Below are 9,934 nucleotides of genomic sequence, written 5' to 3' on the forward strand. Positions count from 1 at the left end.
TTCCAGTGGTTTCCTAGGACTGGTCCCCTCTGCTGGAAATGGACATCATAAAAAATTTTTTGATTCATTCAAGAAGTATTTATTGAGCACTTACTAGGCATTGTCCTAGAAGCCGAGAACACAGTAGCAAAAAGAAAAAAACAAAACAGATCCACTGTCTTTATGGAATTGTACACAATAGCCGAGTAAGACAATTATATGTTTTTCGTTTGTTTACTTGATGTACCATGTGGTAACAGCACTGTGGAAAAGAACAGATGTGGAAGAGAGTATGGGAGACAGAAAGATCACAATTTTTAATTTTTTTTAACGTTTTAGTTTTTGAGAGACAGAGTGCAAGCAAGGGAGGAGAAGAGAGAAAGAGGGAGGCACAGAATCCAAAGTGGGATCCAGTCTCTGGGCTGTCAGCCCAGAGCCAGACACGGGGCTTGAACCCACAGACTGTGAGATCGTTACCTGAGCCGAAGTTGGACACTCAACTGACTGAGCCACCCCGGCACTCCAAAAGATCACGATTTTGTACAGAGAGCTTAGGAAGGCCACTCTGATAATATCAGAGTACAGACCTGAAAGAAACAAGGGGGTAAAGTCACACAAATGTTTAGAGAGAAAGCAGCCCCAGCAAAGTGGACGGAAGTGCTAAGGTCTAAAAACCGTAGGAGGCTTGGCATGTTCAAAGAACAAGGCTTCTCAACTTCATCCAGACCTCCAGCATCCTAGACAAGGACCTCCCCCCACGTAACAAAGAACACGCTGCTCTGACCCTCTGAGAAGCCTACCCAGAGGTATATGACACGACACATGCTGAGTTTTCATTTCTTTTCATCTAGATCATCTCACGGGGCCCTTTTCTGTGTTACATTCCCAATCCAGGGCACAGTGTAAAATAAAATGAAATAAATTCAGGAGACAGAAGACAGCGCGATTAATTTTGGTCTTAACTCTAAAAATAGATCGAGAGGAAACATTCTCCCCTCCTTCTACCCCAAAACCCCCACTGGTGTCTGCAGTGGTGAGCATAAACAAGGATGTATTCTTCTTGGTTTCCTCAACGGCCTCTCTTCCCAAAGTACTCACCAACAGAAGCATCTTCGATGCTGTAGGAAGCACTCGTTGCCAGGAATTAGCAGAGCAACCCTAGGCAGCTTCACATGGTGACTTACCCACACAAATCCTGGTTTTACATTTACCAACTCTGCGCAACCCTGGATAAGCTATTTATTAGTACTTTATTGAAGGGGAAACAAGGGTTACTATGAAGATCAAAAGAGACTGCTTGTGTAGCCTACTAATAAATTACCCGGCACCAAAGAAGTACTGAATAAATGGTAGCTATTAGAATATTTGTTAAGGGGCGCCTGGGTGGCGCAGTCGGTTAAGCGTCCGACTTCAGCCAGGTCACGATCTCGCGGTCTGTGAGTTCGAGCCCCGCGTCAGGCTCTGGGCTGATGGCTCGGAGCTTGGAGCCTGTTTCCGATTCTGTGTCTCCCTCTCTCTCTGCCCCTCCCCCGTTCATGCTCTGTCTCTCTCTGTCCCAAAAATAAATAAAAAATGTTGAAAAAAAAAAAAAAAAATTAAAAAAAAATTAAAAAAAAAAAAAGAACCCACAGAACTCTGCCTCGTGACTTGCTTTCATGGACACTTGTCCCTTACTTCATCTTATTTTTCACGTAGCTTAAATAAGAAAGGATCACTGAAGTTAATATGCTTAATCACTCTTAATCACTTTACATGGGGTGGAGGAGGGGCGATCGGAGGTAAAATACTGAAAGTATTGTAAAAACAAATGTAAATGATTTTCAAAGATTCCTTTTTTTTTTTGGCTCTTTGACTAGAATAATCAAAAGCTTGTTCATAATTGCTAGTATAAAATTATGCTAGCTACTTTTTTAATGTTTATTCATTTTTGAGAGAGAGAGAGAGAGAGAAAGCGCGGGAGCGTGCAAACGGGGGAGGGGCAGAGAGAGGGGGAGACACAGAATCCAAAGCAGGCTCCAGGCTCTGAGCTGTCAGTACAGAGCCCCACGTGGGGGCTCCAACCCTGAACCGCGAGATCACGACCTGAGCCGAAGTCAGACGCTTAACCGACTGAACCACCCAGGTGCCCCTGCTAGCTATTTTTTTAAGGTTGCATTTAAATTCCAGTTAACATACAGTGTAAGATCAATTTCAGGTGTACAATTTAGTGATCCAACACTCACATACAACACCCAGTGCTCATCACGACAAGCTAGCTACTATTTTTTTAAGCTTTTTATATATAACCTTTTAAGGCATGAATATCAGAAATCCAAGTAAGTTGAAACAGAATTGTGATGTGATTTCTAATGTTCTATTTCAAGTAACTAAAAGCTCAAATTAATTTTATAGTGCCCAAATGATACATTAAACTTGAGTCAGTTTCCTAAGGCCCTAAAATTGATTTTTTTTTAAGCTCTCACTACTGACTTTGGAACTAGAGTAAAACATAATAATTTTATGTCACAGAAAAAATGGTTTAAGTATTCAATTAAGAAAAGCATACTCGTACCTACCTGATCTTTGGAAATGAGTTAAGACATAGTTGTTGTTCTTAAGAAGCTTACAGTCTAGCACAAAAAAAAAAAAACAACAAAAAAAAACTAAGAAACAAAAAAAAAAACCAGACCTATGTATCTTTCAACACAACGTGCCAATTTTTTTTTTAAGGTATACACACAATTATCTTGGAAGAGAGTAAAAAAGGAGTATCACTTAGTCCTTGGGGCAGGAAGTCAGCTAAGGACAAAACAGGTGAGCCCAGATTGAGGACAGCGCACAAAAGGCAACGCAAAATAGACCAACACTCAAAAGATATATTTACAGGTATATTCCATGCCAACACCATAGAAAATATGTATTCTTTTAGTACAGAATACAAACCATAATGAAAGGACAACTACCTTCAGAAAGTATCTTTTCTGCAAATCAATCTCTGCCAGTTTCTATACACAGAAAAGAATCCTGATACATGTCACAATAAGCTACGAACAAAAGCTTCTTGTGACTTTAGGCTTTGTTTCTTTTCATTGAAAAGAAAGAAAAAAAGCCAGAGTGCCACAACGATTAGTGCCATCATTTCTACACTTTACACACACACAGACAGACACACACACACACCAGTGAACTGAAAAAAAAAGGCAAAGCTGCCTGTACTCCTTCCCATCAAAACACTGGGATTGGGGCACCTGGGTGGCTCAGTCGGTTAAGCCTCCAACTTTGACTCAGGTCATGATCTCACGGTCTGTGAGTTCAAGCCCCGCATCGGGCTCTGTGCTGACAGCTCAGACCCTGGAGCCTGTTTCAGATTCTGTGTCTGCCTCTCTCTCTGCCCCTCCCCTGTTCATGCTCTCTCTCTGTCTCAAAAATAAATAAGCGTTAAAAAAATAATAAAAAAATTGTTTAAAAAATGCTGGGATTCTGGTGTATTTTGTGTACCTTTAGGTGAATACATCAGAGAGCGGTCACATCAGTTTTCTCCATCTTAAACTGGGGACCACAAAAGTACCTACCGCATAGGGCTCCTGTGAGCATTAAAAATAAGCTAAGAGTTGTGCAGTGCTTTGCACAGGATCTGCCCCATCAGAAGCCCTAGTGAGGATGTGACTGATGGACAGAAAAAAGATGAAACGTCAATCATACTGAACGTGGTCTGAGAAAAACCGGATGCGACAGGATGAAATGCCAGACAAGACCACACAGAAACCTTTTATTGCAGATTTACAATTCAAGAGTTTGAGTAAGCATCTATTCGTCAATATAACCATGCCTGACATGTCACAGCGTGACAGAATTGTGTAAAATGCCATGTCTTCATTGAAGGACTATGGGTTATAAGAAAGGGAAGAAGGTTCCTAATGGACTGATACTCAGAAACACAGTTTCCCACTTAAATACATCAAATGTGTTAGACGAACACATAGTTTCATACTTCCAGTACTGTCTTGATTAATCTAACTGGTCTACTGGAACAATCAGATTACATAATACTCACACACACACACACACACACACACACACGCACACACACACACAAACCCTCTACTCTTGTACCTTTATTGGAGGCTTATAATATTCAAAGTGCACTTAGTCACAATTCACGGGAGTCGCTTTTTGGTTAGTCAGGGGAAAAGGTGGGGATCGGTGACCAGGACCCACATCTCTGGTGTAGAAGTGGCCAGCCTCTGAAAACCATGGAAACAGCCCTTCGGTAACTGCTTCAGGAGTTTGGACCATAAGCTGATAAAGAGATTATTAATGCCATCAAAGTCTTTTTTTCTTCCCATCCCCTTGACCATCATGCCCTGCAGGTTTTCAGTGTATATTACACTCCCTTTAAACATCTTTTAACTCATTGAAGACTCTACCTCATGGCCCTTTGGCTTTTACTTCTACTCATCATAAGGTAAAAATCTAACGTGAGACACTTAGGGACATGCACAATACATCACCCTACAGGATGCCAAATTTTCCCATTCACCACACAGCTCTGTAAACGTCCGATATGTCAGATTATAATATGGGTTGGGCTTTTTTTTTTTAATGTTTATTTATTTTTGAGACAGAGAGAGACAGAGCATGAACAGGGGAGGGGCAGAGAGAGAGGGAGACACAGAACCAGAAGCAGGCTCCAGGCTCTGAGCCATCAGCCCAGAGCCCAATGCGGGGCTCGAACTCACGGACCGCGAGACCGTGACCTGAGTCGAAGTCGGATACTTAACCGACTGAGCCACCCAGGCGCCCCTGGGCTTTTTTTTTTTTTTTTAATACCCACTACTATAAACTAAGCCTCTAAATATTCTTCTGGTTGAATAACAAATTAGCCAAATCATGTTTTTAAAGCTCTGGGGATATAAAATTATTTAAAAATCATCAAGGCATTAACTGGTGACTTTTCCCCATAAGACAAAGAAGGCTCGGGATGCCTGGGTGGTTCAGTCAGTTAAGTGTCTGGCTCTTGATTTCTGCTCGGGTTATCATCTCGCAGTTGTGGGATCGAGCCCCGCAGCAGGTTCTGCACTGAGCATGGAGCTTGCTTAGGAGTCTCTCTCTCCTTCTCCCTCTGCTCCTCGTGCTTTTGCACGCACGCTCTCTCTCTCTCAAAATAAATAAATACGCATTTTTTTTAATTTAAAATAAAAAGGAGGCTGAAAACTAGGCCAAAGGAGACCATTTGGTTATTGCACATAATGAGTTTGGAAATAAAAGAAATAATCATAATAGTTGGAAACAAGTAATTCCTCATCCATAAGGGTTCGGATGCCTTTGATCAAGCAACACAGAATATATAGAAGGAAACACCTGATAACCATTTGTTGACTGATGTCCAAAACTGTACTGCGTAATTGCTACCAATAACTGGCAGGTAAGGAAATCAATCATTGACCTAGAGCTGTATTTGTAACACTCCAAGTGGCAGACAGTAGAAACGTATATATTATCCCCAAGCTCTGTGGTTTACAAAGTGGTTTAACGAAGACGTGGGATCTTCATTTTAACGGGGAACACGAAAAGAGAGACCTACGCCCAACAAACATTTCTCAGTCTCCGTCAATCACTGGTGATAATCTATGCTACACTTCCACGGATTCCAGAACACTTCCATAACCCAGAACGCCACCTCCTGTCGCCACCACCATGCGTCTCCCATGCCGCTTCTCAGCACCACAGTTCCGATCACAGTTCCGATCAATACCCACCATGCACAGCAGGTCAGTGAACCTTATATTTATAGCACTCTTCCTCGAGCTAGTCTCAGGGACCACATTACTCACCCCCAGGCACAGATCTGAGCCTGAGTGTTTTGGTAACGAAGACACCATTCAAAACCTATCGGCCTTCACAAATGCGCTTTTATAAATGCTACAAACACTTTGTACTAGATGCCAAATTACGAACCAGTCAGCACACTGCTACTAGAAACTGCAAGAGAACGTTGACCCAGAAACAGGCAATAAAGGCCTCCGTGGCCTTCTGCTGCCCATGCAGGCTCACGTGGTTACAAAACAAACGGACTTTCAATGTCACGAGTATGTTCATCCTAACTTCAACAAGAACATTCCGCGGTTTGTCTCATAGCTGTGGACACGTTTGGTAAGTTAAGGTACAGAATCCCTCTTGTAGGACAAGGGCTGTGATTACAGTGATCAGACCCTATTTTACAACTTATACCAAAAATTAGGACCAGCCGTACTCCCTAAAATACAGAGTCTTCGGGCTAGAAATGCGCAAGAGTCACACCCCTATGAATAAGCGGGAGGGACAAGTAGGGTTTTTTGCACCTGAGGACGCGCTGGGCTGTTTTCTACGTCCACCAGGTGGCTAAGCTAAACCAAGGACATAAAGCACACTTTCCACGTGCATTTATTTCCTAAGGAGACCCTCAGGATCTCACAACTGCTTTTTTCTGTCATCATCTGGGGACGCACGTACCTCGGAATGCCAGCAACATACACGAGCACGCCAAGTTCTCTTTCACCGCCCCGACAACAGCTCCATCTCGTGCTTCAGACACTGGTGGAGACAAACCAGTACAAAGCGGTACGTGCAGTCCGTGACTGTTTATTCCTGATGTTTACGGACCTCACTTTTTGGCAGAAAGACAGACAGCTTTAGAAATGCCAGACTCCGTTGAATCTTGTGCCTTGTGTGACTTAGCAGCAAAGGCAAAACAGGAGTCCTCGTGGTGCTGAGCCAACAGTGGGTTGTATCTCCGTTCTTGAGAATACAAGCTAAGGGCCACCACGTTAACTACTGAGGCTAGAACCCACCGTGAGGGCTCCATCTGGCTGAAAAGCAGGTCCAGAAGCCTTGCACTAGAATGCTGGATTTGCTAGCAAGTATCCGGATAAAGCTATAATCTTGGTACCCCCGAACACGCAGGAGAAATCACGATTTTTACTACAAAGCAAGAAACTCCCTCCCGTGTCTATATCGTGTGTCTAGGCTTCAATATTCTGTTTGCCTTTCACGCCTCAATGAGAAAATACTGATTTTCTCTCCTGGTTACCTTCTCAAAACAGACCTCACGGGGTGCCTGGGTGGCTCAGTCGGTTAAGCGTCCGACTTCAGCTCAGGTCACGATCTCACGGTCCGTGGGTTCGAGCCCCGCATCGGGTTCTGGGCTGATGGCTCAGAGCCTGGAGCCTGCTTCCGATTCTATGTCTCCCTCTCTCTCTGCCCCTCCCCTGTTCATGCTCTGTCTCTCTCTGTCTCAAAAATAAATAAACGTTAAAAAAAAAAATTTAAAAAAAAAAAAAAAAAACAGACCTCACATCTCACTACCGACCCGTTGCCACCATCAGTGAGCGTTAAGCACGGCAGCTGTGAATCACTCTACAGGTAAAATCAGTTTCAAAAACCACCCCCGGTTGTGAAAGAACCTGCAAATTGTTGTGGCAACTTCGTCTTTCAGTCTTCGATACAATCTTCTAATGAAGTAACATCACTTACGATTGCTGGCAAACACAAACCGACTTGGAAACCTGGTAATCAGCAGGCTAACAGGTGTTGAAATCCCACGAGGAGGAAGAGGGGATATTATTAATCACTTCACGCCTCAAAGCTCAAGTAGCTTTAATAGCCATAATTCTAATCAACTTCACTGCAATGCAAAATGATCCGTGCCACCCGTTTCTTTTCACCAACTACCTTTTAAAAGAGCAAAGACACAATTTCCTGCACTCCGCAGAATGTTCTCTAACTCATCTACTCCAACTTGTGTATTATTTTACTAAGTTGGGAGCAACAACTTAAGTTGAAACATTTCCCAGTTCCCAGTCGACGTCGCTCCCCAATGAAGATAAACAATGTCAATATATTATTGCCTTCCGGATGGATCGGCGAGGTTTCTTTCCCAGTATCACACGTGTTGCCTAAGTAGCCCCAACGCCGTCTTTACAATCGTATCTTTAATTCCTTCCCTGTGTCTGCCACAAGCTAAGTATCACGAAATGATGGCAAGGCTTGGGGCCCTTGAGAAAGGACGCATGCACCCATCACCTGAGCAATTCCCCCGAGCGGTACCCTCACGCCCTTGGCAACCGCATCTTCACTCTCTCCCCGCCCTTAACGCCCGGGTGCAAACACCGGCCGCTACACCTGCCTCGGGAGCTGCTCCGAGCTGCTCCCTCACGCAGAGAAACGCGAGGCATTTTGCAGTCCCTTAAAGCGCGAACACAATACCTTCCAGAAACAGTAACAATGCCCCCCGCCCCCCAGGGGGCCAAGGATCTACCCCGCAAAGTACTGGTCCCGCCAGGAACTCGGGTACCGCCGGATGGGAAACCCGGGCTGCCCTTCCCGTTCGGTTGCAGGTTTAGCGACTACACCTTGCAAAGATAAAGGTCGTTATGTTCAAAACCCAAAGGAACTTCGGAAGCACCAAACCGGGCAGGGGCACCTAAGCACGGGCTCGCTTTCCAGAGACTGTTCAACAACAACAACAACAACACCGCCTGGCTTGCTCGCCCCTGCGAGCCTCCCATCCCGTCCTCGGAGAGGATCGGTTAGCAAGTCCACCGGGCGAGTCCAAAGGGAAACGGCGTCCCATCTTTTTTCCCCCAAAGCCTCGCGAACACGCCACACCGGCAAAACCGGGGGGCGCCCGCCCCCGCCCCGTCGCTCGGGAAGCCCCGCGCCGCGCACCCCGTCGGAGCCCCGGCGGCGCGCCCACCCGCGGAGGCTCTGCCCGCCTTGCCGGCCGCCGTCCGGGGCCGCGGGCGGCCGGGCTGGAGGCGCCGGCGCGGGGCGCGGGAGGCCGCGGCGTCGGGGGCGCAGCCGGCCGGAGCCCGGCGGGGGACGCGCCCCTCGGGGACCCGGGCGCGGCCGGGCCCGAGCCCGCTCCCCTCGGCGGGCGCCCCCCCCCCCACCCGCGGGCGCCCCGCCCCAGCCTCCCCTCCCCCACCGGCCGCGGGCGCGCTCGCTCGCTTACCTGGCCCGCGGCGACGGCGGCGGCGGGGCCGGGAGCCGCTCCGGCGGCGGCGGCGGCGGCGGCGGCGGGGCCAGAGGCGGGGGGCGGGGGGGAGGGAGGCGCCCGCGGAGGAGGAGCTCGGGCGAGGAGCGGGCGGGCCGCTTTGTTTCCACTGCGCCGAGCCGCCGACCCTGCGTCACCATGGCAACCGCCAGGGGGCCCCCGGGCCCGGTGGGGACCCCAGGGCAGCCGGGGTCCCGGGCGCGCGGGGCCGCCGCCTGGACCCCCGCCCTCCTCTTCCTCCTCCTCCTCCGCAGTCTGGGTGCTCCGAGGGGGCAAGGACCCCCCCCCCTCCCGCCTGGAACCGCCGCCACCCCAAACACGCCCCTCTCTCGTCTCCCTCGCCAAATCGTGTGTCTTGCCCGGGCCACAGGGGAAGGGGACCGAGGGGAGCGAGCCCACAGCCAATTCTTGTTTCCGTCCTAGCAGGCGGGCACCCCCCCCCCCAACCTTGATTTCCCGCACTGGACATCCCGAGCCACCCCCCCCCACCACCACCACCACCACCACACCTTTCCTCTATGGAGCTGTACCCTCAAAATGGAAAATCACTGAAGAGAGAAGGAGCAGTGCAAACTGATAAAGTGTTGAGCAACTGGTACCCGAGCTCCTGTTGCCACTGCCGCAGCCTGCGTGGAGCTGCCAAGGGACACCCAACGTCCTCCTCCTCCTCCTCCTCCCCCTCTTTCCCCAACATCGCCCCACCTGGGTCTGCTTTCACTCCAAACAGCGCCTCAGTCCTGTGGAGGGCTCCAGTGGGAGAGGCGGGAGGGGGGCCTTGTGTTTCATTATAAACACAGGATACACTTGTAACCTCACGAGCCAAAACTCAACTTTCAGGCTGCATCGTGAATCCCCGGCTGCTGCCACTGCTGGGCTACTGGCTGTGACTGCTGAGCATCTACCATGAGCGCCGGCTTACTCTGCGCCAACCACCGGCCATGC

The 9,934-nt window shown here is 48.2% G+C and overlaps 1 protein-coding gene across 4 annotated transcripts in view; it reads right to left on the reverse strand.

The window, feature by feature from the left end:
* The window catches only part of RNF182 (ring finger protein 182), a 64,068-nt gene extending 55,024 nt beyond the window's left edge, over window positions 1–9,044 (reverse strand). For 2 of the 4 annotated variants that reach the window (XM_053904890.1, XM_053904886.1), the window contains exon 1: window positions 8,951–9,044. The gene's annotated coding sequence lies outside the window, so the exon portion shown is untranslated. Of the gene's footprint in view, window positions 1–456; window positions 583–8,950 lie in introns of those variants that run through there. The other 2 variants (XM_053904888.1, XM_053904889.1) reach the window with 2 other exon arrangements.
* Between the last annotated feature and the right edge of the window lie 890 nt (window positions 9,045–9,934).

The sequence above is a fragment of the Panthera pardus genome, unplaced genomic scaffold, assembly GCF_024362965.1.
Source record: "Panthera pardus isolate Hobbes unplaced genomic scaffold, ASM2436296v1 HiC_scaffold_17, whole genome shotgun sequence".
In the NCBI taxonomy this organism is placed as follows: domain Eukaryota; kingdom Metazoa; phylum Chordata; class Mammalia; order Carnivora; family Felidae; genus Panthera; species Panthera pardus.